The 23512-nt window shown below is 41.4% G+C and overlaps 1 protein-coding gene across 6 annotated transcripts in view; it reads right to left on the bottom strand.

Annotated features, from left to right (window-relative positions):
* LOC137431040 (sickle tail protein homolog) overlaps window positions 1–23512 on the bottom strand; it is a 332796-nt gene that overhangs the window by 155935 nt on the left and 153349 nt on the right. The window lies entirely within an intron of this gene.

The raw sequence follows: 23512 nt of genomic DNA on the forward strand, positions 1-23512 counted from the left end.
TTTCACCCTCTCAGTCCGCAAAGGAATTCTTCAGATCTCGATCTCTCTCTCCATCTCTGTCTGTCTCTCCCTCTCTCTTCCTCGGTATATTCATCTCTTTTTTGTTTCGTAATTTTATTACGCGGCTCTACAAAATCAGTAGGTCATGAAATTAGTACATCGACCTTTAAATGCCCAACATCTCCTTTTGACTGTTTCTGGATGTCTGTTGTAAGAACTCTCTGCCTGCATTTGTCAAATGTTGCAAACGTTGCGCGTTGTCCTGAAATGCACCAAGACACGTTCGATAGTTCGCTAGACCAATCGCCAAGCCGAACTGTGCCACGCCCACTGAGGTGTACCGTCAACATTGTTTGGAAAGATTTCAAGAACGACAAAAGCGTAGAACTTCAATACCTAACCTACATAGAGAAGGCGCATCACACCAGATAAACATTTATTCATCATTCCCTATATTTTAGAGGATGTCTGGTGTTGGCTTTACGGTTGAGGTGGTTGGCTTGAGATCTCAGGGTCCTGAGTTCAGGCCCCTGCCATGCTGTTGAATTAACAAAAGGTGGGTTGACTCAGACTGTCATCCTTGCCGAGGTTGGCCAAATGGGTACCAGCTTGCTGGGATGAATGAGCCATTCGGGCATCCTACGTCGGAGTGGCAACCCGTCCAGGATGGTGTCCAATAGCCAAGGAAACTGCTGTGGCAGCCATATGCATCATTACGATGCAAAAAGGTGTACATCATCACCATCATATTTTATAGGTAAGCACACTCACCTCTAAGCTGCCTAGTCTGGGTTGGAATCTCCGCCCAGCTATAAACTGACATCCCGGGGTCTACGCAGGCAAGGTGGGAGCTAGTGCCAGCACCCTGAAAAAAGTACAAATTCCTGCCTTAACAACTACTGCAAAGGCAATGAACAACTACTGCAAAGGCAATGAACAACTACTGCAAAGGCAATGGCAAACCACCCAGTATATCCCGTGCCAAGAAACTACTTCAGCAGCACCGACGCTCTGTATCAAGAGTATGCTACATCTGGATCAGAATCAGAAGTATTTCTGAAATTGATGTCGGAAGTAGGGGAGCTAAAGATCTTTGGGTAGGGGATAGAGCTCGGCCAGAGATGGAAGGGAAGTGAAATGTAATAAGCATAAGTGGGGTGGTTAGGGGAAAGGTCAACCCTTCGTATCATGCTCTAACAAGTCCGAAATAGACAACCCCCAGATAAACTCCCCCAATTGAACAGTACATCTGGCAGGTGTTCGTATCATATTGAGTTTCTGTAAATACAAGCTGCAAAACCAGTGCGCCCATCAAATATTGCCCTTCACAATTTGCTCTTACCCACATATCAAGCTCAACTTGTCATACCTGTTTCCGAGGAGTGCATATTCCACAGCTTCCGGATTGTGACTTTTACAGGGGCGGGATGAAAGCTTAACCGACCTATGAGGCAAGTGATGAAGAAAATGGGATGTTGCCAGAGGCAGGAAAGAGGAGGCAGGGCCAGAAAGTAAAGGCACAAACAGTTCCTTAATGAAGGCACCTGCATTCCAGTAAACACTTTATGACCGCGACAACTCCGCCAACTACCAACATTGTAAGTCTCCTGTAGGTTTTGCCCGAAGGGAGCACACCTTTGACCTGATGATACGAGAATGCCGAAAACAGCTGCGTATTTTTTAAGCACCAGAGATAGGGAAGACATCATATATCAAGAGGAAAGACCACTTGAGTAACTTGAACCAACGGAGTCCCCAATGGTGGTTTGGAAACCTGAATTGTCAGACATCTCGTGCAGAATGTACGAGTATATGGCCCTGTTATGTACTCATACATTCTGTACTTTTACCATATATACGAGTATATTTGCATGGCTACAATACTGGGTACACTTTTACACAGATGAAATAAAATGCCCTCAATTTAAAAAAAAGAACTGAATGAAAAGACACCTATGGTTTTTATGTTGTAGCGAATAGTCTTGAGGACCTGCAAAAACCTGATTTTCACTTCATATCATGCACTTAGATTTGCGATAGTTGAGTAAACAAGACATAAATAAAATGATACGTTCTCACTATGTCAATTTTAACTTGCAAAATCGAAGATTTTTCAAGTATATTGGTCGGTTGTGTTTGTGGTTCTGTCTGTCTGTTTGTCTGTCTGTGTTGTTTGTCTGTTTGTCACCGGCCGACAGGTCACAATTCTAAACCGATCGTCACGAAACCTCACCAAGTTGTGTAAGTCGTCCCAATTGAGAAGCCTATTTAGTTTGAGGTCAAAGGTCAAAGGTCATCTGGAGGTCAAATTTCTAAAATCGCCATTTTAAATCCAATTGACTTGAAAATTGAACAACATTTGTACATTGAGTCACTAAATTAGGAAATGAAGTATTTTTTAGGTCAAAAGGTCAACTCAAGGTCAAATTTTCAAAATCATCAATTTTTATCTGAAAAGCTGTCAATTTTCAACCGATTGACTTGAAAATTGAACAGCATCTGCATATCGAGTCACTAAATTGGGAAACATACTATTTTTGAGGTCAAAAGGTCAAAGGTCAACTCTAGGTCAAACTTCCAAAATCATCATTTTTCATCTGAAAACCCATCAATTTTCATATGATTGACTTGAAAATAGAACAGCATTTGTGTATTGCCTCACTGAACTGGGAAACCAACTACAGACTTGGCATTTAATATGGAATTTTTTTGTGGGGGTGAACTTACTTTTCAAGATGTCTTCGAACCAAAAGTTCATTGGAATTATGTTGAAATTATTCTAGATTTTGTTAATGTGACCTTTAAAAGAAACAAAAACCACATTTGACATTTCGAAACAAATTAATTGATCCTTGAAAGTGATGTAAACTGATATCAAACTCAATTCATGGACAGTCCTGTGTTAAACTTCTGTACGTTTTCCAGAAGTATCTCTTTATTTTGCACATTAGCCAAAATTTTTTTTAACAAAAACAAAAGTTAAATTACGACTGGGATTACGGACAGTAAAATTACAGTTCAGTACTTCGTGTAACCCCCACGAGCATTCAGGAGAGCACGTACACGTTGAGGCATGCTGTTCACGAGATTTGCCAAGGCTTGGACAGGAATCGCTTGCCATGCAGTGACAATAGCCTGCTGCAACTCACGCACAGAGGTCGGCTGCTGGTCCAAGTGGTCGATTTGACACGTTAATTCTGCCCACAAGTTCTCTATCGGATTCATATCCGGGGACATGGTAGGCCACTCCATATGCTCGACACCACGGTCAGCAAGAAAGTGTTGGATCATGCGAGCATGATGAGGCCGTGCATTGTCATCTTGGAAGACAAAGTTTCCTCGAAAGGCTGCACGAGCAAATGGAAGCAATGTTTCTTCCAGAATGGCCCTGTACTTGAACTGGTTCAGGTTTCCATTCAGAACAACCAGGTCAGTTTTGCCCCTGCATGAAAAGCAGCCCAAACGGTCACCCCACCACCTCCAGCTTGGACTCTTGGCACTATACAATCTTTGTTGTAGGCTTCATGCACTTGTCTGCGCACTCGGACACGGCCATCTTGATGATAGACCAGAAATCTGGCCTCGTCACTGAAGATCACATGATTCCAGTGTCCTGGCTGCCATTGACGGTGCTCTCTGGCCCACTGCAATCGGCGCTGTGGTGTTGTCTGGTCAGGTGTGGCTTTCTCAGGGGACGCCTGGCACGATAGCCTGCTTGAACCAGTCGTTGGTTGACTAGCCTTCTGGATACAGGCACATTTGTCAGTTGCTGCCACTCAGCCCTAAGCCAATTAGCTGACTTGGTACGGCCATTGCGGACTAACCAGTGCAGCTGGCGATCATCCCTCCTTGTGGTTCTGCGGGGACGTCCTGGCCTCGGTATTGGAGTAAGGACACCCCTCTGAGCATTTCGTTTCAGGATCTTTGACACCTGACCTTGAGTGATGCCATACTGCCGAGCAATAGCACACTCTTTCATGCCGTAATTTCGTAAAGCCACCACTCCATGACAAACAGCATTGTCGAGTTGACGGACGATCTCCGGAGGAAGCGGCAATAACTTTTGGAGACGTGCAGCAGTTGTTTTCCACTAATACAGAACGCAACAACCCTTGTATACCCGACTGTGAAGCCAATCGTCAAATGCACCTGTCCGTACATTTTGCCACGCCACCTGTGATATAATCCTGTTGTTGACTTCTTGCTGCGACAGACAATCAGTGACATGGTTCTTTTAACAAATAAATCACCAAAGTGTAAAAGAAACTCACCAGATTGATATACTGAGTTAAGAAAGTAAACCCAAGTCAAGAAAAAAAAAATATTCCATCTTAAATGTCAAGTCTGCATTTTCGAGGTGAAAAGGTCAAAGGTAAACTCAAGGTCAAACTTCTAAAATCATCATTTTTCATTTGAAAAATCGTCACTTTTCATCCTGTTGACTCAAGCTTTGATCAAGATCGTAAATTTTTTATCTTCATGAAATGGACAATTTGCTGTATCAATGGAAAAAAATTTGGAGGGGGAGGGGGCGGATTTTGCAAGTACCGTGCTCCGCATGACGCCTTCTTGTTATTTCATTGTCTTTAAATAAAAATATGCATTGATGATTAAAATTGTAATTAAATGGCATGCTTGATGTCTAGTAGGTCTCCTGGTGTTGTTTTTTACATTTTCTAAAATTACTTGAAATGTGCAATGCGTGGCAAAATACGTGATTCGTGCATAAAGCTTGGTGTCCACCAAATTCACAATAATTGTGATATCAGTTTCATTTTCAAATCACGAAGGAGTCGTGAAATGAACTAGGTGTGTAGGTTAAGAAATACCTCAAGAAGAATGCCATTGATGCTTATTCAATCGATCAATCAGAAAGTTAATTTTTTTCGCGATAATTCTTTTCCGTGTCCGCCCCGTTATGCACGAATCACATCCCAGCAAAAGTGAAAAGAAACCCGCAACGCTCGAAACTTGATTACGTGTAACGCATTCCCCGTTTGTTGTGTTAGCAAAGCAGTTGCTCGCTAACAGACGACCCCACGTTTACGGATGACGTCAGAACTTGTTTTCGTGTCTGTGTCCTCCGGTGCTGCGCTATGCACGAATCCAGCGTGCGACATGCACTCTCGTTTTCATTTTGGTGAAAACGAAGCATGGAGCAGGTCTGATGCTTCAAACTCGGATACTCCAATATATACAGAACAACAGAATACAGCATACTTACTTATTCCTGAAACTTTATTTTTCCACTCAGATGTCACACTCAGCCATGCACATATATATATACATATATATATATATATATATATATATATATATATATATATATATATATATATATATATATATATATATGGGCGGTTGGGATAATGCATCTTTAAAGAAAAGGAAAGCGCTTCCAACCACAAAGTAAAAGTAGATCTACTCCGCAAATTTGAGCAAATCAGCAAGAGCAGACCCGGTCTCAGGCGAACCTGTCTGTTCAGGTCTGACATTCAATTGAAGGCGGTAGGAAGTGGGAATTTATCCAGGATACCCCTGACAACTCGTCTACTTCTATAATTTAATTAAATAATTACAAGTACAATACATGGGTTGGAAGGATCGCCTAGAGATACGCACACTCGCCTCTAAGCTGCCTAGCCGGGGTTCAAATGTCGACCCAGCACATTGATGTTTGTGCCGTCCTGTGGATGGACAGTAAACTGGGTGTCCCACTGTCCCATCTGTCAACATTAGTTAGTGGACTTTAAAGATCCCCCGGTGTCCTTTGAGAAGGGTATCCTTTTAAGACGAGTTATCGTCAACACCCTGAACAAATTCGAAATTCCTGCCCTAACTACTATGAGGAAGGCAAAGGCAAACCACCTAGTGTACAACTCGTGTCGTCTGAAGGGGAAGAGAGACTATTGCAATGTGTGTGTGTGTGTGTGTGTGTGTGTGTGTGTGTGTGTGTGTGTGTGTGCACGTATGACTGTCTGTGTGTTTGTCCACATCTATATATTTTCATTTAAAAAATGTTTTCTCTGCAACCGTTTGTCTGATCGATGCAAAACTTTATACATAGGAGGGACTAACCTTTATTGCTAGCTGATGTCATAGGTCACATGGTATGGCAGCTATATTGGATTAAAGGAAAACAAATGGCCATTATTTTCTCCGAAAACGTTCAACGAAAAATTTAAAATATATATATTATAGGGTGACAACAATGACGTCATTGGAAAAGTGGTATTCTACCCATAATTAGTTAAATTGAAATATTTATCTGAAAATTCTGAAACTTCATATATCTGATATATGAAGTGATGTGAGTGAAGAATTAAATTTCTGATGTACATAACCCATGCCAAGAAACGATGTGACATAATAAGGTGCATGGATGATACGGGTATATGGGCCATAATATGAGCGTGTTCAGTTGTTGATGGTATTTTTGTTCAGCATGAATGTGTGAGGTGAGACAGCACGCTCTACGAGTGCCGTTGTAGTTAGTTCTGCATTTTCTGTCAAATCTTTCCTCTTTTCAAACATCCTGATCTCTGACCACCATCAGTTTGGATTCCACCCATCAAGTCAACTCTGGACATGTGGCTGCTCCTCTCATAGCAATGGTTGGAGGCCCTAAATCTCAAACACAACATCAGGACTATCTTGCTGGACATATCTCGATAATTTGACACAGTCTGCTCTTCTTTCCAAGCTCACTCAATGTGACATACAAGGCCGTCTTAATTTCTGAATTTCGCCACTCCCGTAGTCAATGCATTGCTATAGATGGAACCCTCTCCTAATCTCTCCAGGTAGAGGCTGGAGACCCCCAGTCTCTGCCTCTGAATTAATGACCTCCCCAATATTTTGAAAACCCCTTATTCCTTTTTGCAAATTATTCCACATTTTTTATTTTTGTACCCCGTGCCACTGACATAAAGCAGCCGCATCAGTCTCTGCTGATCTGGAATAGATTAGATGCCGGTCCTCCAAACGGAACATGTTCTTCAATTGGTGGAGTAATGGTTCGAAAGAGTGTCTGCAGATGCTATAACCATTATGCCTTCTACTCAGTAGTGTAATAGTTAGAGCATCCACTTTGAGTCTGGGACATTTGTGGTTCCTATTCCAAGAGAGATGGTGATGATGGCACAGGTGGATGGGATTGCCGGAATCAGAAGTTAGATTGGTGGAAGGAATGGACAAGGGGACGAAGGGAAGAGTTTTGATTGGTCCTGGGATGTCGGAGGAGTTCAATGTGAACAAAGACTTGAGGCAGGGAAGCGCTCTCATCCCATTCATGTTTATCATGGTGATGGAGCTGGTAAGCAGGAAGATAAACAGTGAAGGTATTCTGGAGAGGATATTGTATGCGGACAATCTGGCAGTTGTGGGGAAGAGTGGGTGGGAGAAGCAGGAAGTACTGGGGGAATGGAAGGAGGCATTTGAGAAACTTGGGCTGTAAATGAGTATGGAGAAGACTGAGGTGATGTGGGTTGGGCAGCAGAGAAAATAAATGAATATCAGGTTAGAGGGGAAGGTGATCAGACAAGGAAATATGTTTCAGTATCTGGGAGGGAACAGTGACCTGGGAAGTTAAGTCAGTGGCAGAGGTGCAGAGGAGAATTCAGGTGGATGCGTATACGTGGAGGAGGGTGGAGGCAATAATGGCAGACAGAAATATTTCAAGGAGATTGAAAGGAAAGGTTCTGATGTCTTGTGTAATGCTGGCCTACCTTTACAATCTGGAAAAGGTGGCACTGACAGAGAGACAACAACAGATGCTGCAGGTTTGTGAAAAAAACTGGATCAGGAGGATTGCGGGAGCTAAGAGAGTGGACAGAAGGAGAATGAGGGAACAAAGTAGGAGGAAAAGAGGTAGATCACGGTTGAGATTGGAGGATTGTGTGAAGAGGCATATCAGTAAGGTAGGATGGTTGGAGAATGGAGAGAGTTAGATAAGGACAGAGGGAAATGGAGGAGTATTGTGGTCAAGAAGAATAAGGAGAAGAAGAAAATACGAAGAGGTCTTACCCCGCTATTTGTAGGTTGCTGCATCTAGTTCCCTTTTTTTAAACATTCTTTTCCTGTTCCTTCATTCCTGTTCCATCATCAGTTAACACCCAGCTTTATCAGCTTCATCTTGGGAAATAAAAAAGACCTTCAGGATTGCACTTTTTCTTTCCCTGCACAGGGCTGATCCAGTCTCATGCTTATTCAGAGTACACCTCAAACAAATTTGCAGCATCTCATGAGAGCTCTTCAATACAGGATTTGCAGGTAGAACCTTCATAAAAACTCTTCTCCCTTTGCGTGTGGACAAAAAGGCAGAGAAAACTTTGGGAAAGTAAACTATGACATCCAAGCTGGAGGGAATAAACCTGCTCGGCTACATCAGCACCATCAGATTAGTTTTGCACCATCGGTTAAAGTCAACAACAATTGACACAATGCTTTCTATAAATGCTCAAGGAAGTAAGGAAAACGGATGGAGAGGTCACAAGGAAGCAAGGAAAACGGATGGAGAGGTCACAAGGAAGCAAGTCAGCAGCACCTTCTTGCATACCGACATCACAACCTTCAGACATTGTTTACCCAAGTGGTTTTACATTTTTGAACATTTTGTCCTGAAGTTCTTATTTGACTTGTGCATATTTTTCCCTGTACCCACTTGAGTTTGCTTCTCAAACTTTCCATTTCCTTCTTTGATTATTTCAGCATTGTGGACTTTCAGTGAAGAGGAATATGTTGTCGGTTCCAATGTTCCAGGGAAGGTAACAAAGTGGAGGATGAAATATTGAGAATGTGAGTGTTCATAGAAACTTCAAAACAACTTCAACTTTCAACTTCAAATCTTGGTGCAAGTCTACATCGTGTAGGCCTGTGAATTTTGTTACAGATCCAGAGAGCGGATTAGCCGATGTTTTCAACCTACTGGAAATGTTTACGGCCAGGTGTCGCGTGATGTTCGAAATGCGTCCTCTCGGACACGTGATCAAACAAATAACCTTACCTCCGTCACAAGCCAGGACATGCAACCAGAGTGGTGAAACAGGCCCAGTTTAAAAAGATAATGGCAAACACATTGAAACATCCTCAAAATCTGTTTGCGATTTAGTCTTCATTTCTACAAACATAGATCACCACGTTACACCATTCCTCAATTGAAATTGACTCTTGCGTACAAGTAGTAAATGTCTCAAACTTGAAAAAGAATGATTGCCTGGTATGGAGAAGAGACCCAGACTCAGTCGTGCAATGGTCGATTGTCCGCTCTGAGTCTGGTAGGTCAGTGCTCCGGCTGAATCACACCAAAGACTTTAAAAACGGTACGAGCTACTTCAAAGCTTGATCCTCAGCATTTAAAAGGATAGACTATGGTGAAACAATGCTGGAAAGGCAATGGCAAACCACCCAGTATGACCCTTGCCAAGAAAGTGCTTCCGCAGCGCCCACGCTCTGGAAAGAGCACTGTGCATCAGAATATGGAAGCACGGTTTACGGAACATTCAATAATCTGAAATGAGGAGGGTTTTTTTTTGCTGCGTCATCCATTGACAGCTGCAGGGTATTGTTTACTTCCCCTGATGTCAATGGCTGCATTTGCTCAAACAGGTTTGCACAACAATGGACTCTTAAAGGTAACACGTCAATGTGGAGGGAGTGTTTTTCTTTGTGAAATTGTTGAAGCAAGGTGCACAGACGACTAATATGTTTTTTCTCCCATTATTGTTGAAGTCTTTCTGATTTGTGTATTGTCTTATAATGGTCTGGTCTGGAAAGATATATATATATATATATATATTGTTACGTTTGTGGGGGTAGGAGATGAAATAATGGGCTGGAAAGCGCAAGGAGCAGAGGACCTTTCTCTGGGGTGATGGAGGGGGAGGAAGTGACGTGGTGCGGGTTGAGTTGTTGGGGTAGAGTGGGGGTGGTGGGAGAATTGTGCTCTTTTTGAATTCGCCTTTATTCTCTGAAAACGTCTCCAATTGAGAAATTGCTCGGGTTTCATAATGTTTGCCAACAGCAAGAGGCAATGTTGATAATCCTACGCCATTGTGGTGCTTTTTAAAAGTGAAACTGAAAATGGATAGCATGGTCACCTGATATACAGGGGGATATGAATGACAGCTAAAAGTAAAGACACATTTAGAGGGTGTTGATAGAATTCTTTCAAGTTTGCCTTTCAAGTCTCCAAAACCATCTGGAAATTGCGAACATTGCTGCAAAGGAAATCTAAACAGGAACCCAGCTGTGAAGCATTGTTGATGGATTCTGACTGATTGCTCTAACTACCCTCATTTACTGGATGTTGGGTGAGTCTCCCCTGCAATCACAAACCGCTCATGCTGTGCTGGTGACAAACTGCTGCTGGCAGGTGCAAAGGTAGAAAAGCCTGTCTGTCTTAAACCCATCAGGAAATCCCGTATTTAAAAAAAATCAAAAACTCTAAGCATTTGGAATTTTAAAAATGTTCGCTGATGTTTACTACTAACGAAACAATAGCAGTCAACAACACTTTACAAATCAATAAACCGACCTTCAAAATTAATTGGTTACTTGACAAGCATCACATATCTATCTTATGTCACAGATGGATATAAACACGTCTATGATGTATATATATATATATATATATATATATATATATATATATATATATATATATATATATATATATATATAAATATATATATATATATATATATATATATATATATGTATATATATATATATATATATATATATATATATATATATATATATGTATAGATATATATATATATATATATATATATATATATGTATGTATATATATATATATATATATATATATATATATATATATATATATATGTATATATATATATATATATATATATATATATATATATATATATATATATATATATATATATATATATATACAGACTTGGCATTTAATATGGAATTTTTTTTTTTTCTTGACTTGGGTTTACTTTCTTAACTCAGTATATCAATCTGGTGAGTTTCTTTTACACTTTGGTGATTTATTTGTTAAAAGAACCATGTCACTGATTGTCTGTCGCAGCAAGAAGTCAACAACAGGATTATATCACAGGTGGCGTGGCAAAATGTACGGACAGGTGCATTTGATGATTGGCTTCACAGTCGGGCATACAAGGGTTGTGGCGTTCTGTATTAGTGGAAAACAACTGCTGCACGTCTCCAAAAGTTATTGCCGCTTCCTCTGGAGATGGTCCGTCAACTCGACAATGCTGTTTGTCATGGAGTGGTGGCTTTACCAAATTACGGCATGAAACAGCGTGCTATTGCTCGGCAGTATGGCATCACTCAAGGTCAGGTGTCAAAGATCCTGAAACGAAATGCTCAGAGGGGTGTCCCTACTCCAATACCGAGGCCAGGACGTCCCCGCAGAACCACAAGGAGGGATGATCGCCAGCTGCACCGGTTAGACCGCAATGGCCATACCAAGTCAGCTAATTGGCTTAGGGCTGAGTGGCAGCAACTGACAAATGTGCCTGTATCCAGAAGGCTAGTCAACCAACGACTGGTTCAAGCAGGCTATCGTGCCAGGCGTCCCCTGAGAAATCCACGCCTGACCAGACAACACCGCCAGTGCCGATTGCAGTGGGCCAGAGAGCACCGTCAATGTCAGCCAGGACACTGGAATCACGTGATCTTCAGTGACGAGTCTAGATTTCTGGTCTATCGTAAAGATGGCCGCGTCCGAGTGCGCAGACAAGTGCATGAAGCCTACAACAAAGATTGTATAGTGCCAAGAGTCCAAGCTGGAGGTGGTGGGGTGACCGTTTGGGCTGCTTTTCATGCAGGGGGCAAAACTGACCTGGTTGTTCTGAATGGAAACCTGAACCAGTTCGAGTACAGGGCCATTCTGGAAGAAACATTGCTTCCATTTTCTCGTGCAGCCTTTCGAGGAAACTGTGTCTTCCAATATGACAATGCACGGCCTCATCGTGCTCGCATGATCCAACACTTTCTTGCTGACCGTGGTGTAGAGCATATGGAGTGGCCTGCCATGTCCCCGGATATGAATCCGATAGGTTTCCATTTTTAAATTTTTTTTAGAGAACTTGTGGGCAGAATTAATGTGTCAAATTGACCACTTGGACCAGCAGCCTGCCTCTGTGCTTGAATTGCAGCAGGCTATTGTCACTGCATGGCAAGCGATTCCTGTCCAAACCTTGGCAAATCTCATGAACAGCATGCCTCAACGTGTACGTGCTCTCCTGAATGCTCATGGGGGTTACACGAAGTACTGAACTGTAATTTTACTGTCCGTAATCCCTGTCGTAATTTAACTTTTGTTTTTGTTAAAAAAAAATTTGGCTAATGTGCAAAATAAAGAGATACTTCTGGAAAACGTACAGAAGTTTAACACAGTACTGTCCATGAATTGAGTTCGATATCAGTTTACATCACTTTCAAGGATCAATTTATTTGTTTCGAAATGTCAAATGTGGTTTTTGTTTCTTTTAAAGGTCACATTAACAAAATCTGGAATAATTTCAACATAATTCCAATGAACTTTTGGTTCGAAGACATCTTGAAAAGTAAGTTCACCCCCACAAAAAAAATATTCCATATTAAATGCCAAGTCTGTATATATATATATATATATATATATATATATATATATATATATATATATATATATATATATATATATATATATATATATATATATATATATATATATACATATATATATATATACATACATACATACATACATACATATATATATATACATATATATATCTATCTATAATTCCACTAATCTCTGTCTGTGTGTGTGTGTGTATGCGACCGCTGTTTCTCGACAACTACCGGTCCGATATACTTGAAACTTGCCAGGTATATTGCTGGGGACCCGAGGATGTGCCTTTTCAAGGTTTCATATTAATCGGACAAGTAGTTACCGAGCTATGTCCAAAAAACGATTCAACCAATCAGAGAGCAGCGAGCTATCACGTGTGCCGAACGTGCCGAACAGACTCTGCCTCGGACGGCACATTTGAGAGCGTATTCATTTATTTCACGTTGGCAAACTATGTTGGCGTTAAACTATGTTTTAAAACTAATTAAAACTACTTTGCGATTCATCGTAACTGCGATTCGTAACTGCCGTTCGCTTTGGCTTTGCGAATGGATCAAACCATTTCATGTAAATAGAGGGGGGGGGATTGTCACCGTACTCGCAAGCCGTTCGCTTTGGACCAAACCATTTCATGTAAATAGAGGGGGGGGATATAATTTTAGATATAGATATAGTACGGGCATGCCCTAGTATGTATAAATGTGTGTATATATATATATATATATATATGTATAGATATATATATATATTTTTTTTTTTTTTTTTTTAAATTTTTTTTATATTGTTACATTTGTGGGGGTAGGAGATGAATTACCTTTGGAAAGTGAGAGTCGTACAAATTTGCATGCTCCGAGTGTCGCGAAGAAGAAGAAGCCATCTCAATGTATCTAAGTATGGTTGAATATCCCGTTCAGTGTTTCGGTGTCTCCACACGGAGGAGTGGAGTTGTGTTATCTAGGTAGGGTCTGTAAGGGTAAATTCCTCTGTACGTGCTTGTCTGCTGTGGTTTTCCCTTCGGTTTTATTACATTCGGCCAGCCAGGAAATCAAGGGGTCAGTAAAATAATGACTGATGTAATGGGACTGATGTGCTCACAACGCCGCCGGGGCTGCCAGACACCCGGGCATTCTCGATCGGGTGACTAGGCTCCGTCCCGATGACGCGTGGTGAAGTGGCCATGCCCTGGCCTTCATGATTGGTGGAGGCACGATGGGGTGATGGGCAAGGGTCAGGCGATTGGAAGAGATTAAAGCCATCGTCGAACATTCAAAAGCTGAAGGGAAAAGATGCCGTCTCGCCATCTTGATTGCTCTTCTGATCCTGGGATTCATAGCGGACGGTCGTATTTGCCACTCTCTCCTTTGTTCTGGCTTGGTCGTGGGTGGTGGCACACCTTTGGCTTGTGTGCGCTTGTGGGGAAGAGACTGAACAAGAGATGTTTGGGGCAGTCGGCATCGCGAGAAGTACCTCAGGTTGGGACGTCGAGGAGTGTGACCACGCCATTTTTGTGCGCCGCCCATGTGGTGGTTTGGAGTCGACAAACGTCTACAAGCCCTCGGTTGAACTGCAAAGCTGAGTGCCGGCCGATTACCAAACCATTTTATTTTCTTTTATTTCTCCCTGTGTCTGTAATTGAGTCAGTTTGGAGGATCCCTCACCTTAGCCTATTACTAATAGTTTTTTCCTCAAATTTTTTATTGTCTTTGCATTTATTTTCATTAAATCATTATTTGTTGATTTTCAATTTTTTGTCCTGTTTGTTTCTTTGTGCTGTGGGTTCGGATTAACCCCTTGTGTTCCCAATCAGATAAGGCTTCAGTCCTTGCCCGGCACATGCCAAAGACATTCCCGCCAAGGTTCGAAGTATACCTCGGAGTTAAGGCTCGTTTCGGTCATCCGTCGCCCAGGGGTCTTAACCCTGGGGACACGACAATATAATCTTTGGAATATGAAATGCTAATAAAGTTATAACAATATAATAAATAATAATAACAATATAAATATTGCTCTTTCTAACCACTGACTGACGAACTGATTGAGTTATTGACCGACTGACTGATATTAATGCTCGGTACCATCCTGGTGTCGTAGAAAGCTAAAATTTGGCATGCCGATGGACATCGAAGCCGATGCAAAATCACAAAACTGTCAGAAAGCGTCAGTGAATGAAAACTTACTATAACCGTGTCAGTGAAAAAAAAAACCTCAATCGACACCAGCATTAACTGTAAACTGAAATAAAAATGTCAATGAAAAATTACATAAAAAATGTAAACGTGTCCATAAAATAAATAAATAAATCTAAATTTATATTTCGCAGCAGGTCGGTGATGCTTGCGGTGATAATCATAAAGCTTCTATTTATTATGTAACTACATACGGAGCACGGTCTGTTATTGCTTACACAATGTGTAAGTATACCCCCCTAGTATAATATATAGCTACGATAACATTGACATGGTGGTTTGCAACATCATGAAGTTGTGAAAAGCAAACCTATTTAGAACCCTTTAAAGAGACCTACAAATACAGGGGAATGTTGAAAAGTAAGTCCTATTATTTTTCTCTAAATCAGGTAGATACAGTATATTCAAATGAAACAAAGAGATACTAACATCAATCTTTATTCTACCTTGATGGATTTTTGTATCTCAACATAATAAACACTGCGGTTCACACATTTCTAGCAACTTTTAAGTAGTTTTGTGATGCCGTCACGATGGAATGCATCCTGCTAACTTAACCAACGCTTCACAACCCTAACAACTTTTGCACGTTTGTGGATGTTGATGAATTAGGATGAAAAGTAGAGTAAAAAACACCTTTTGTATGTGTGTGTGTGTGTGTGTGTGTGTCATGTTTTTTGTGGAGTTCCACTGGAGTGTTCTGATGTGGATCATCATGATCTTCTGAGTTGATTAGGCTAATAAACTATAAAGAACCCAGAAGAATTCCCATGTTTTAAACGCACGCCATGTTAAGGTGTATAGAACAGCTTAATAGGTCCTTCCACGGCATGGCTTTCTAATTACAAAATTAATAAATAGAATAATGATAACACTGTAGCAAAGCATATATTAATTTATACTAATAATATTAATCATAATAATAATAGTAGTATCATTCGGCAATAATGTTAATGAATGTATAATCTCCGCCATGGCCAAGAACATATGGATTTGGTGAAAGGCAAGCTAGTGCTCCAGCAGTACGGCAAGCAGGTATATGCTACAAGGTGGTAAAGTCCAATGAAAATTTGGTCCAACGGACCAATGGATCCACTAGTTATTCAAATCGATGGACGTGGATCTCTCCAAATTTGTGCACTTCAACCGCAGTCTTGCTGGCACAATGCAACAAGATGGCAACTTTCTCGCTCTCTGGTACCGACTCCGAACTCTGTCCTGACACTTCCAAGTGTTATGTCCTGGTCTGTTCTGTGTTCCAACTTCCCCACGAGCCTCAACACTAACAAAAAAATGAGCGTTGGACAATATGACACCCCTTCAGTATACAGTCACATGAAAAAGTAAGTACACCCCGTGTAAAGTTTTGACTTTTTCAACATATTTCAACATACAGCTATTTGATCTTCATTTCAACAATATTGATAGATAAAGGTGATATAATATAACAAATATCATGAAACATTTACATTTTGTAGTCCATTGTATAATTTAAATAAACATAAATGCAAATTTTGCATGTGGAAAAAGTAAGTACACCCCTACATTTATCACCACTTCAATTACCTAAAATTAGAATCAGGTGCATCAGCTCAGGTGAAAATGATTAGAACATCGTTGGAGAGGATCTTGGAGGCACCTGTCTTATTTAAACCTCAGACATTTAGTTTGGTTTGCTCTTTGTTGTTGAAGTGTGTGGCGTCACCATGCCTCGATCAAAAGAGCTCTCTGAGGCCTTCAGAAAGAAGGTTATAGATGGATACGAGTCTGGGAAGGGATTTAAAAAGATCTCCAAACAATTTGAAATCAATCATTCGACTGTCTGGAAGATCATCTACAAGTGGAGAAGATTCCAAACAACTGCCAACTTGTTCAGGCCAGGCTGCCCCAGCAAGTTCAGCCCGAGAGCAGACCGCAAGATGCTGAAAGAAGTCTCTAAGAACCCCAGAATGTCATCACGGGACCTGCAGGAAGCTCTTGCCACTTTTGATGTCAAAGTGCACGAGTCTACCATTAGAAAGAGGCTGCACAAATTTCATCTACATGGGAGGTGTGCCAGGAGGAAACCTTTGCTGTCCAGAAAGAACATCAGGGCAAGACTAAAGTTTACCAATGAACACCGAGGCAAAGACCAGCACTTCTGGAACAATGTGCTCTGGACAGATGAGTCAAAGGTAGAGCTATTTGGCCACAGTACCAGAAGACATGTTTGGCGAAAACCAAAGACAGCATTTGACCACAAGAACCTGATACCAACTGTAAAGCATGGTGGTGGAAATATTATGGTTTGGGGCAGCTTTGCTGCATCAGGGCCTGGGCAGCTCACCATCATAGAATCCACTATGAATTCTTCATTGTACCAGAGGGTGCTTGAGCATAATGTGAGGCCATCTGTCGGAAAGTTGATGCTCAACCGAAGGTGGACCTTGCAACATGACAATGACCCTAAACATACCAGTAAATCCACCAAGGAATGGCTGAAAAGAAAGAAATGGAGGGTTCTGGAACGGCCAAGTCAAAGCCCGAATCGAAATCCCATCGAGATGTTGTGGGGGGATTTTAAACGAGCTGTGCATGCAAGAAACCCCTCAAACATCGCACAGCTGAAAGAATTCTGCATGGAGGAGTGGGCAAAAATTTCTCCCAGTCGATGTCAGAGACTGGTAGACAGTTATAGGAAACGCCCACTTGAGGTTTTTCTGCCAAAGGGGGCAATACCACCTATTAGAGCCAAGGGTGTACTTACTTTTTCCACATGCGAAATTTGCATTTATGTTTATTTAAATCATACAATGGACTACAAAATGTAAATGTTTCATGATATTTGTTATATTATATCACCTTTATCTATCAATATTGTTGAAATGAAGATCAAATGGCTGTATGTTGAAATATGTTGAAAGAGTCAAAACTTTACATGGGGTGTGCTTACTTTTTCCACATGCGAAATTTGCATTTATGTTTATTTAAATCATACAATGGACTACAAAATGTAAATGTTTCATGATATTTGTTATATTATATCACCTTTATCTATCAATATTGTTGAAATGAAGATCAAATGGCTGTATGTTGAAATATGTTGAAAGAGTCAAAACTTTACATTGGGTGTACTTACTTTTTCACGTGACTGTACTTCAGTGTTAAATTATGTGAAGAAAGGTCATTGGCAATGAAAGTTTGGCATCTTTCATAACTTGGAAGATTACAACAATTACAGGGATTTAAATGTAAAGGGCCGCAAAGGTTGGAACATACAACTAACAGCTTTGAAAATTCAAATGTAGTGGACAGCTGTTTTTGAAAGCTTCTAAGAAGAATAAGATTGTAAAGTCATGGATCTGTGCCAGGTTTTGCAAAATGTAGAAACTACCAGAATGTTTCGGTATGAAGGAAATGAATGCAGTCCAGAATTCAGAATGTATAGGAATTGGGCAAGAATGAGAGAGTTCATAGAACAACTTATCCCGCGCTGTCTTGAGAAACAAGAACATGGGAGGAGTTTACGAGCGGAAAATTTGATTGGTCGTGATGACATAAAATGCCGTAATATTTTGTTTAAGTACTGCTAAACGGACGCGATTTGAAAGTGTCAAAAAGCAGGCAATTTATGTTCTAGAGTGTTCAAGTGTATAATTCAATTGAAATAGATCAAGATTTTAAAGGTTGTAAAAATTTTTTTGCACGTTTACCGCCGTTGATGCAGCGTCTTTTACACCACCTTATCTTACATCTTACATTAGATTTTCGTTCCTGTTGTCTGTGTCCTGTATGACAAATTTAAAACAGTAAGTTTCCTGTTTGGAATGATTTTCAATTTTGTTTGACTGCCAGACAGGTAAAAACCACCGTTTAGAGGCCATTTTTCCCCGCACAGCGGGGGTTGGCCTTTTCGGGGACCGTGGTAGTTGTTGTTTTTTTGGTCCCCTTTTTGAAGCAATGTTTTACGGCCGGATGCCCTTCCTGCCGCCAACCCTTTTTGCCGCCTTCAACGACAAACAGGGAAGACAGACAGGTAGACAGTTAGACTGCCAGACAGGTAGACAGAGTAAAAAAAAAAATCATCTCTCTCCTCTCTGTACATGTGCGATGGGGACAAATTCAGGGACAAAGTACTGTTAAACTACAGTTTCTTTCCCTGATTCGTGCTGCGATTCATGTTCAAAATATAACTTTCAATTGAAATTAAGTTGATCCTCGATCATAATCTCACGTTTGTAGACAGAAAGGCAGGCAGACAGACAGACAGACAAAGTGAACCAATTACTTAACCGCACTTTTTACTTGGTGTGTGCGGGGTAATTAAGGAATTAATCATGTTCTCGATAGTGAGATTTTTCTTTCAAGAAATTTTGAATACCGTATAATTAGTGTTCTTACAAGAAGACCAGTTTTCCAAGGACATGATTACAAGAAGACCAGTTTTCCAAGGACATGATAAAATTGCATGCAATATTATTTAATGAGGTTAACCGTTGACTATCTGTAACATGTTGAGGTTTTGTAATGTGTAGATTCACTGCACTTTGATCTTCTTTAAAAAGTGATACATCCCAGTACTTACACAGAAATTGAAGAATCAGTTGTCATAAATTCTACCATTCATTCTATCCAATATCACAATTATAAAAAGGAATAAAAAACTGCAAAGTATAAGTACTTCCCTCTTGTTATGAACTTGTGAGGCCAATTTCCCTCGTTCAGTTGGCATAGGTTTCCATTGTGTCATTCTCGAGGCTCCCCTCCATTACTGAAAACAACCAGATACTGTTATGGGTTATCTTGCATATCTGCTCTCAAGGCCCAAATACGCTCGGATTGCCAACAGGAGAAAGGACTTTTGTATACAAAATATGGGTGCAAGTTTACCAGCTAGCTGCACATTGCTTCCTTGTATTTCACCGACCAAGCATTAGACATCTCATTTGCAAACTCAAAGTCTCGAAAGGGCATTATTTAAAAGAGGAATAGCAGAGAAAACTATTAGGAAGAAAACTTCATGTTATTGAATGACATCATGTCTTATTGCATCAGGTCAATGTTGCTGTGACACTGGATTTTTCTCATCCAAGAAAGTGAGTTGATGTGTACAGTATTTCGTGTCTCGGACTGCCGAGCGAGCGGTAATCAAGTGTCCACACGTGGACTATGAACTAAGGTACAGGCCATGATGTAGCGGGTGCACTTGTTTGACCCGATTTGGCTCGACCACAAGGAACCTTGCAGGAGAGGGGAAATACTCTCAGAGTTTGGCACAAAAGGGCAGCCGGGGAGCAATAATCAGACGGACACAAACTGGTGGACAAAGACAGCGGCCCTCCGCAGGCATTTTTCATCCAGGCCTGGAATTTCCCAGGCTTACAAAGAAGCAAAGGGCAAAGAGGTTTTTTAACACCCCACTGGGACTTTATATCCAGTTTTAGAAACCCAGTTAACAGGTGCAGGGAGAAAAAAAAAATTCATTCCTTGATGTCATTCAAAAGTAGATCCCCTTTGGAACCTTCCCTCCAAATGTTGCATAACTGTAATCAAATGCAGATCTACAGCAGGAAGTAGTACAAATCAAAGCTACTCCCGAGAAGGTTACTTCCTCTTCCTTTTTCTAGTTTAACAAGTTTGAATTCTTGCCAAACACATCTCCAGTTTCATGTTGGGAGGCATTTAATCCTATATAGGTGTACCCCTGGGTATACCTATTCTGTATGGATAGGTATACCCAGAGGTACACCTATCTAGTGTTAAATGGTGTTCAGTTGCTTTGAATGTTAACATCAGGAATAAAAAATGTTAACATTGGAATCTCCCGCGATGAAGCTAACTCCAAGGGCCTTTCTCTCACTCACCATAGGCAGGTTGGTGGTCTTTCTGTCTTCTACCGACTCCTCTCCGGCCTTGCTCCCCCAGCTCTCTCTGGGCTCTGTCCCCCAAATATTCCTACAGGTCGCACAAGATCTGCCTGCAACCCTCTTATGGTTAAACTGCCGAAATCTCGGCTCTCTGCTCACCATCACTCTTTCATTCCTCTTTTCTCCCGCCTCTGGAACAAACTCCCTCACTCTCTTCAATCCCACTCCTCCCTCCAGGTCTTTAAAACAGCTGTTCACCACCATCTTTTATCTTCCCCCATCCAAAACCTTGATCTTTTCTACCCCCGTTAATTTCACCCCAGATCCACTTTTTTGAAATTCCAACTTCTTTCCTGGAAGTCCTAGCTGTGTCCATGTGTTTTATACCTCTCCCACCCATCCCCCCTTCCCCCTTCCCATGCCTTCTTCCCCCAAGCCCTCTCCCTCCTACAGATCACCCGATGTCCCTGCTCTCTGTCTTGTCTCCCGCTCCCTTTATCATATGTTTGATGTGTCAGTTTGTCTTTTTGTGATCAATGTTAGCTCTTACACGAGCCTCGAGCTTGTATACAAAAAAAACAAAAAAAAAAAAAAAAAAACTCACGGAATGAAACATCAGCGAAGCGAAGCGAAGCCCTCTGAAATGTTCTCCTCGAAATGCAGGGCCTTGCGGACAATTTCACTGCAACTAATGCAGTGTTCAGCGGTAAAGTCCCATTGCATCATTGTATTGTTAACAAAACGAAGTCTGCTGATGAAAACAAGCATGAAATTTAGAAATTGATAGAATGAGATCATAAAGAAAGGTCTGTGCATTAGTGTACTCTTTGTGACTTCCTATTGCGACAATATTTGTGATGTTCAACGGGTTCCTTCTGATGACTCCAATGCAGTATATTTGGTCTTCCATTTGATTGCTCAATAAATCCATACATCCATACATATTGTTGCGGTTGTGCCTTAAAGGCAAACCCCCTATAGTTCGTTGCACGACAACATGTAGCCTGCAGTAGTTAGATATGTCTTATTGAATGTAAAGATTAGCCCTTTCCCATTGTGTAGTAATAAAGACCAAATTTTCGTTGAGTTAGGCAGGATGTCAAGCCTTCGTGGCTGGGAGAAGCCATTACTAATGTGCAGGACGGCATGGCCAGAAGTACAGGCCCATGTGACCAGTGATGAGGCGGGAACACCTAGCCAGGATGCGACAAGCCACAGCCAATGGGAGGCTCTGGAACATTTTGAAGGGCGTGGGCAGGTCTGATTATATCCCAGTCCAGCGCATGATCAATCTTTTTTGCCGAGGATTTCGCTGCGCACAGGACGACCTCCTGCTCTGTTCGATCTTGGCTTGCCTTGGATTTTGCCACGTGGACGACACACTGCTCTGTTCTCTCTTTGCCTGGGATTTTGCCTCATGGACGACACGATTCTCTTTGCCTGGGATTTTGCCACGTGGACGACACCCTGCTCTGGACACTCTTGTTTTGGCTCCACCAGACGACACGTGGTTTGGCCTTTGTCTTCTTCGTCAACACCAATCGTTTCTGCGCCGATCTTTTGCGCCATCCGGCTGACCTGCAAGCGTTGGCATTTCTACACGACTCACCTGAGCCGAAGTTTGTCTGCCTGCGTGGCAGCTTGTCCCACCTGTACTGAAGTTCGTCCGTGCCAACTTCGAGGCGGCGGTTCGTCCTTCAGACCTTATCTCATCCAGGCTGCACGTCACGATCGAACTGCGAGCCGCGCACACCAGACGACGTGGTCACCAGCGAGGCAATTCCAGCACGTACATCGGTACGCCCTTAACCAGAGTGTTATTCCCTGAGTGTGTGTGTGCCAGAGTGTGAAGGCGCCAAGTCGGGGTTATTAGTAGGTAAGAGTTGGTAAGCTGTATCTTCGTCTCTGTTTCTCTGTGCCTTCTAAATAAAAGGCTGTACATTTTGTTCTTACTTTCCAACCTGTTCGGTACGTCTTTTCTCCATTGGCCGAGCATCATCCGGGATGGAATTTGGCTAGACTCAGGTCCATAAATCTGGTGGGGTAACGCCACTTTCCACACCGTGCAAAACCGCTCGGCACGCAATTGAATAAGGTGTGTGAAAGTGAAGGTTCGATCGCGTGGTTCTTCGGCACGCGCATGCACCTTGATCCGTGCACCTTGAAGGTATTCGTGATTCTCTGGTATTAACCGAGGGGAATCACGCAAACAAAATTGTTGTGCAAGAAGGGGGTTTTGAACCACCGCAACAATATTATGGAGAACACATGATGTCGGTTATGGTTTGTATATAATGAAAATTAACCTAATTATTATTTTTGTTTAATTTGACCGTTTAATTAAGAATTAATTCATGTAATCATTATTTATTAGAAACATCTACAAGGAGTAGAGATAACAATAGCGTGACCTTTGACAACAGATGCAGACACAGATTGCAGAGGCGATACTAATTATAAAACAGAATTTGTTGTATCTAACTTGGACATAAGACCTATTCAAGGTGAAAAAAATCAAAATGGGTTTAAATGATATGGTTACATTAGACAACATCGTCAAACTGTGCTTCAGACCAATTGGGTACAATATTAGAGTATACACACAAACACACACACACACATACACACATAACATACAAGACCAATTGGGTACAATATTAGAGTTGGTCTACTTGCATACTGACTGATACACACAAACACACACACATACCACACAAACAAACACACATACCACACATACACACAAGCACAGATACATACACACACATACCACATATAGACACAAACACACATACACACACACAAACACACATACATACACACATACCACACAAACACATACACACACACACACACACACACAC

This window comes from Myxine glutinosa, chromosome 7, assembly GCF_964187855.1.
Source record: "Myxine glutinosa chromosome 7, kmMyxGlut1.1, whole genome shotgun sequence".
Lineage (NCBI taxonomy): Eukaryota > Metazoa > Chordata > Myxini > Myxiniformes > Myxinidae > Myxine > Myxine glutinosa.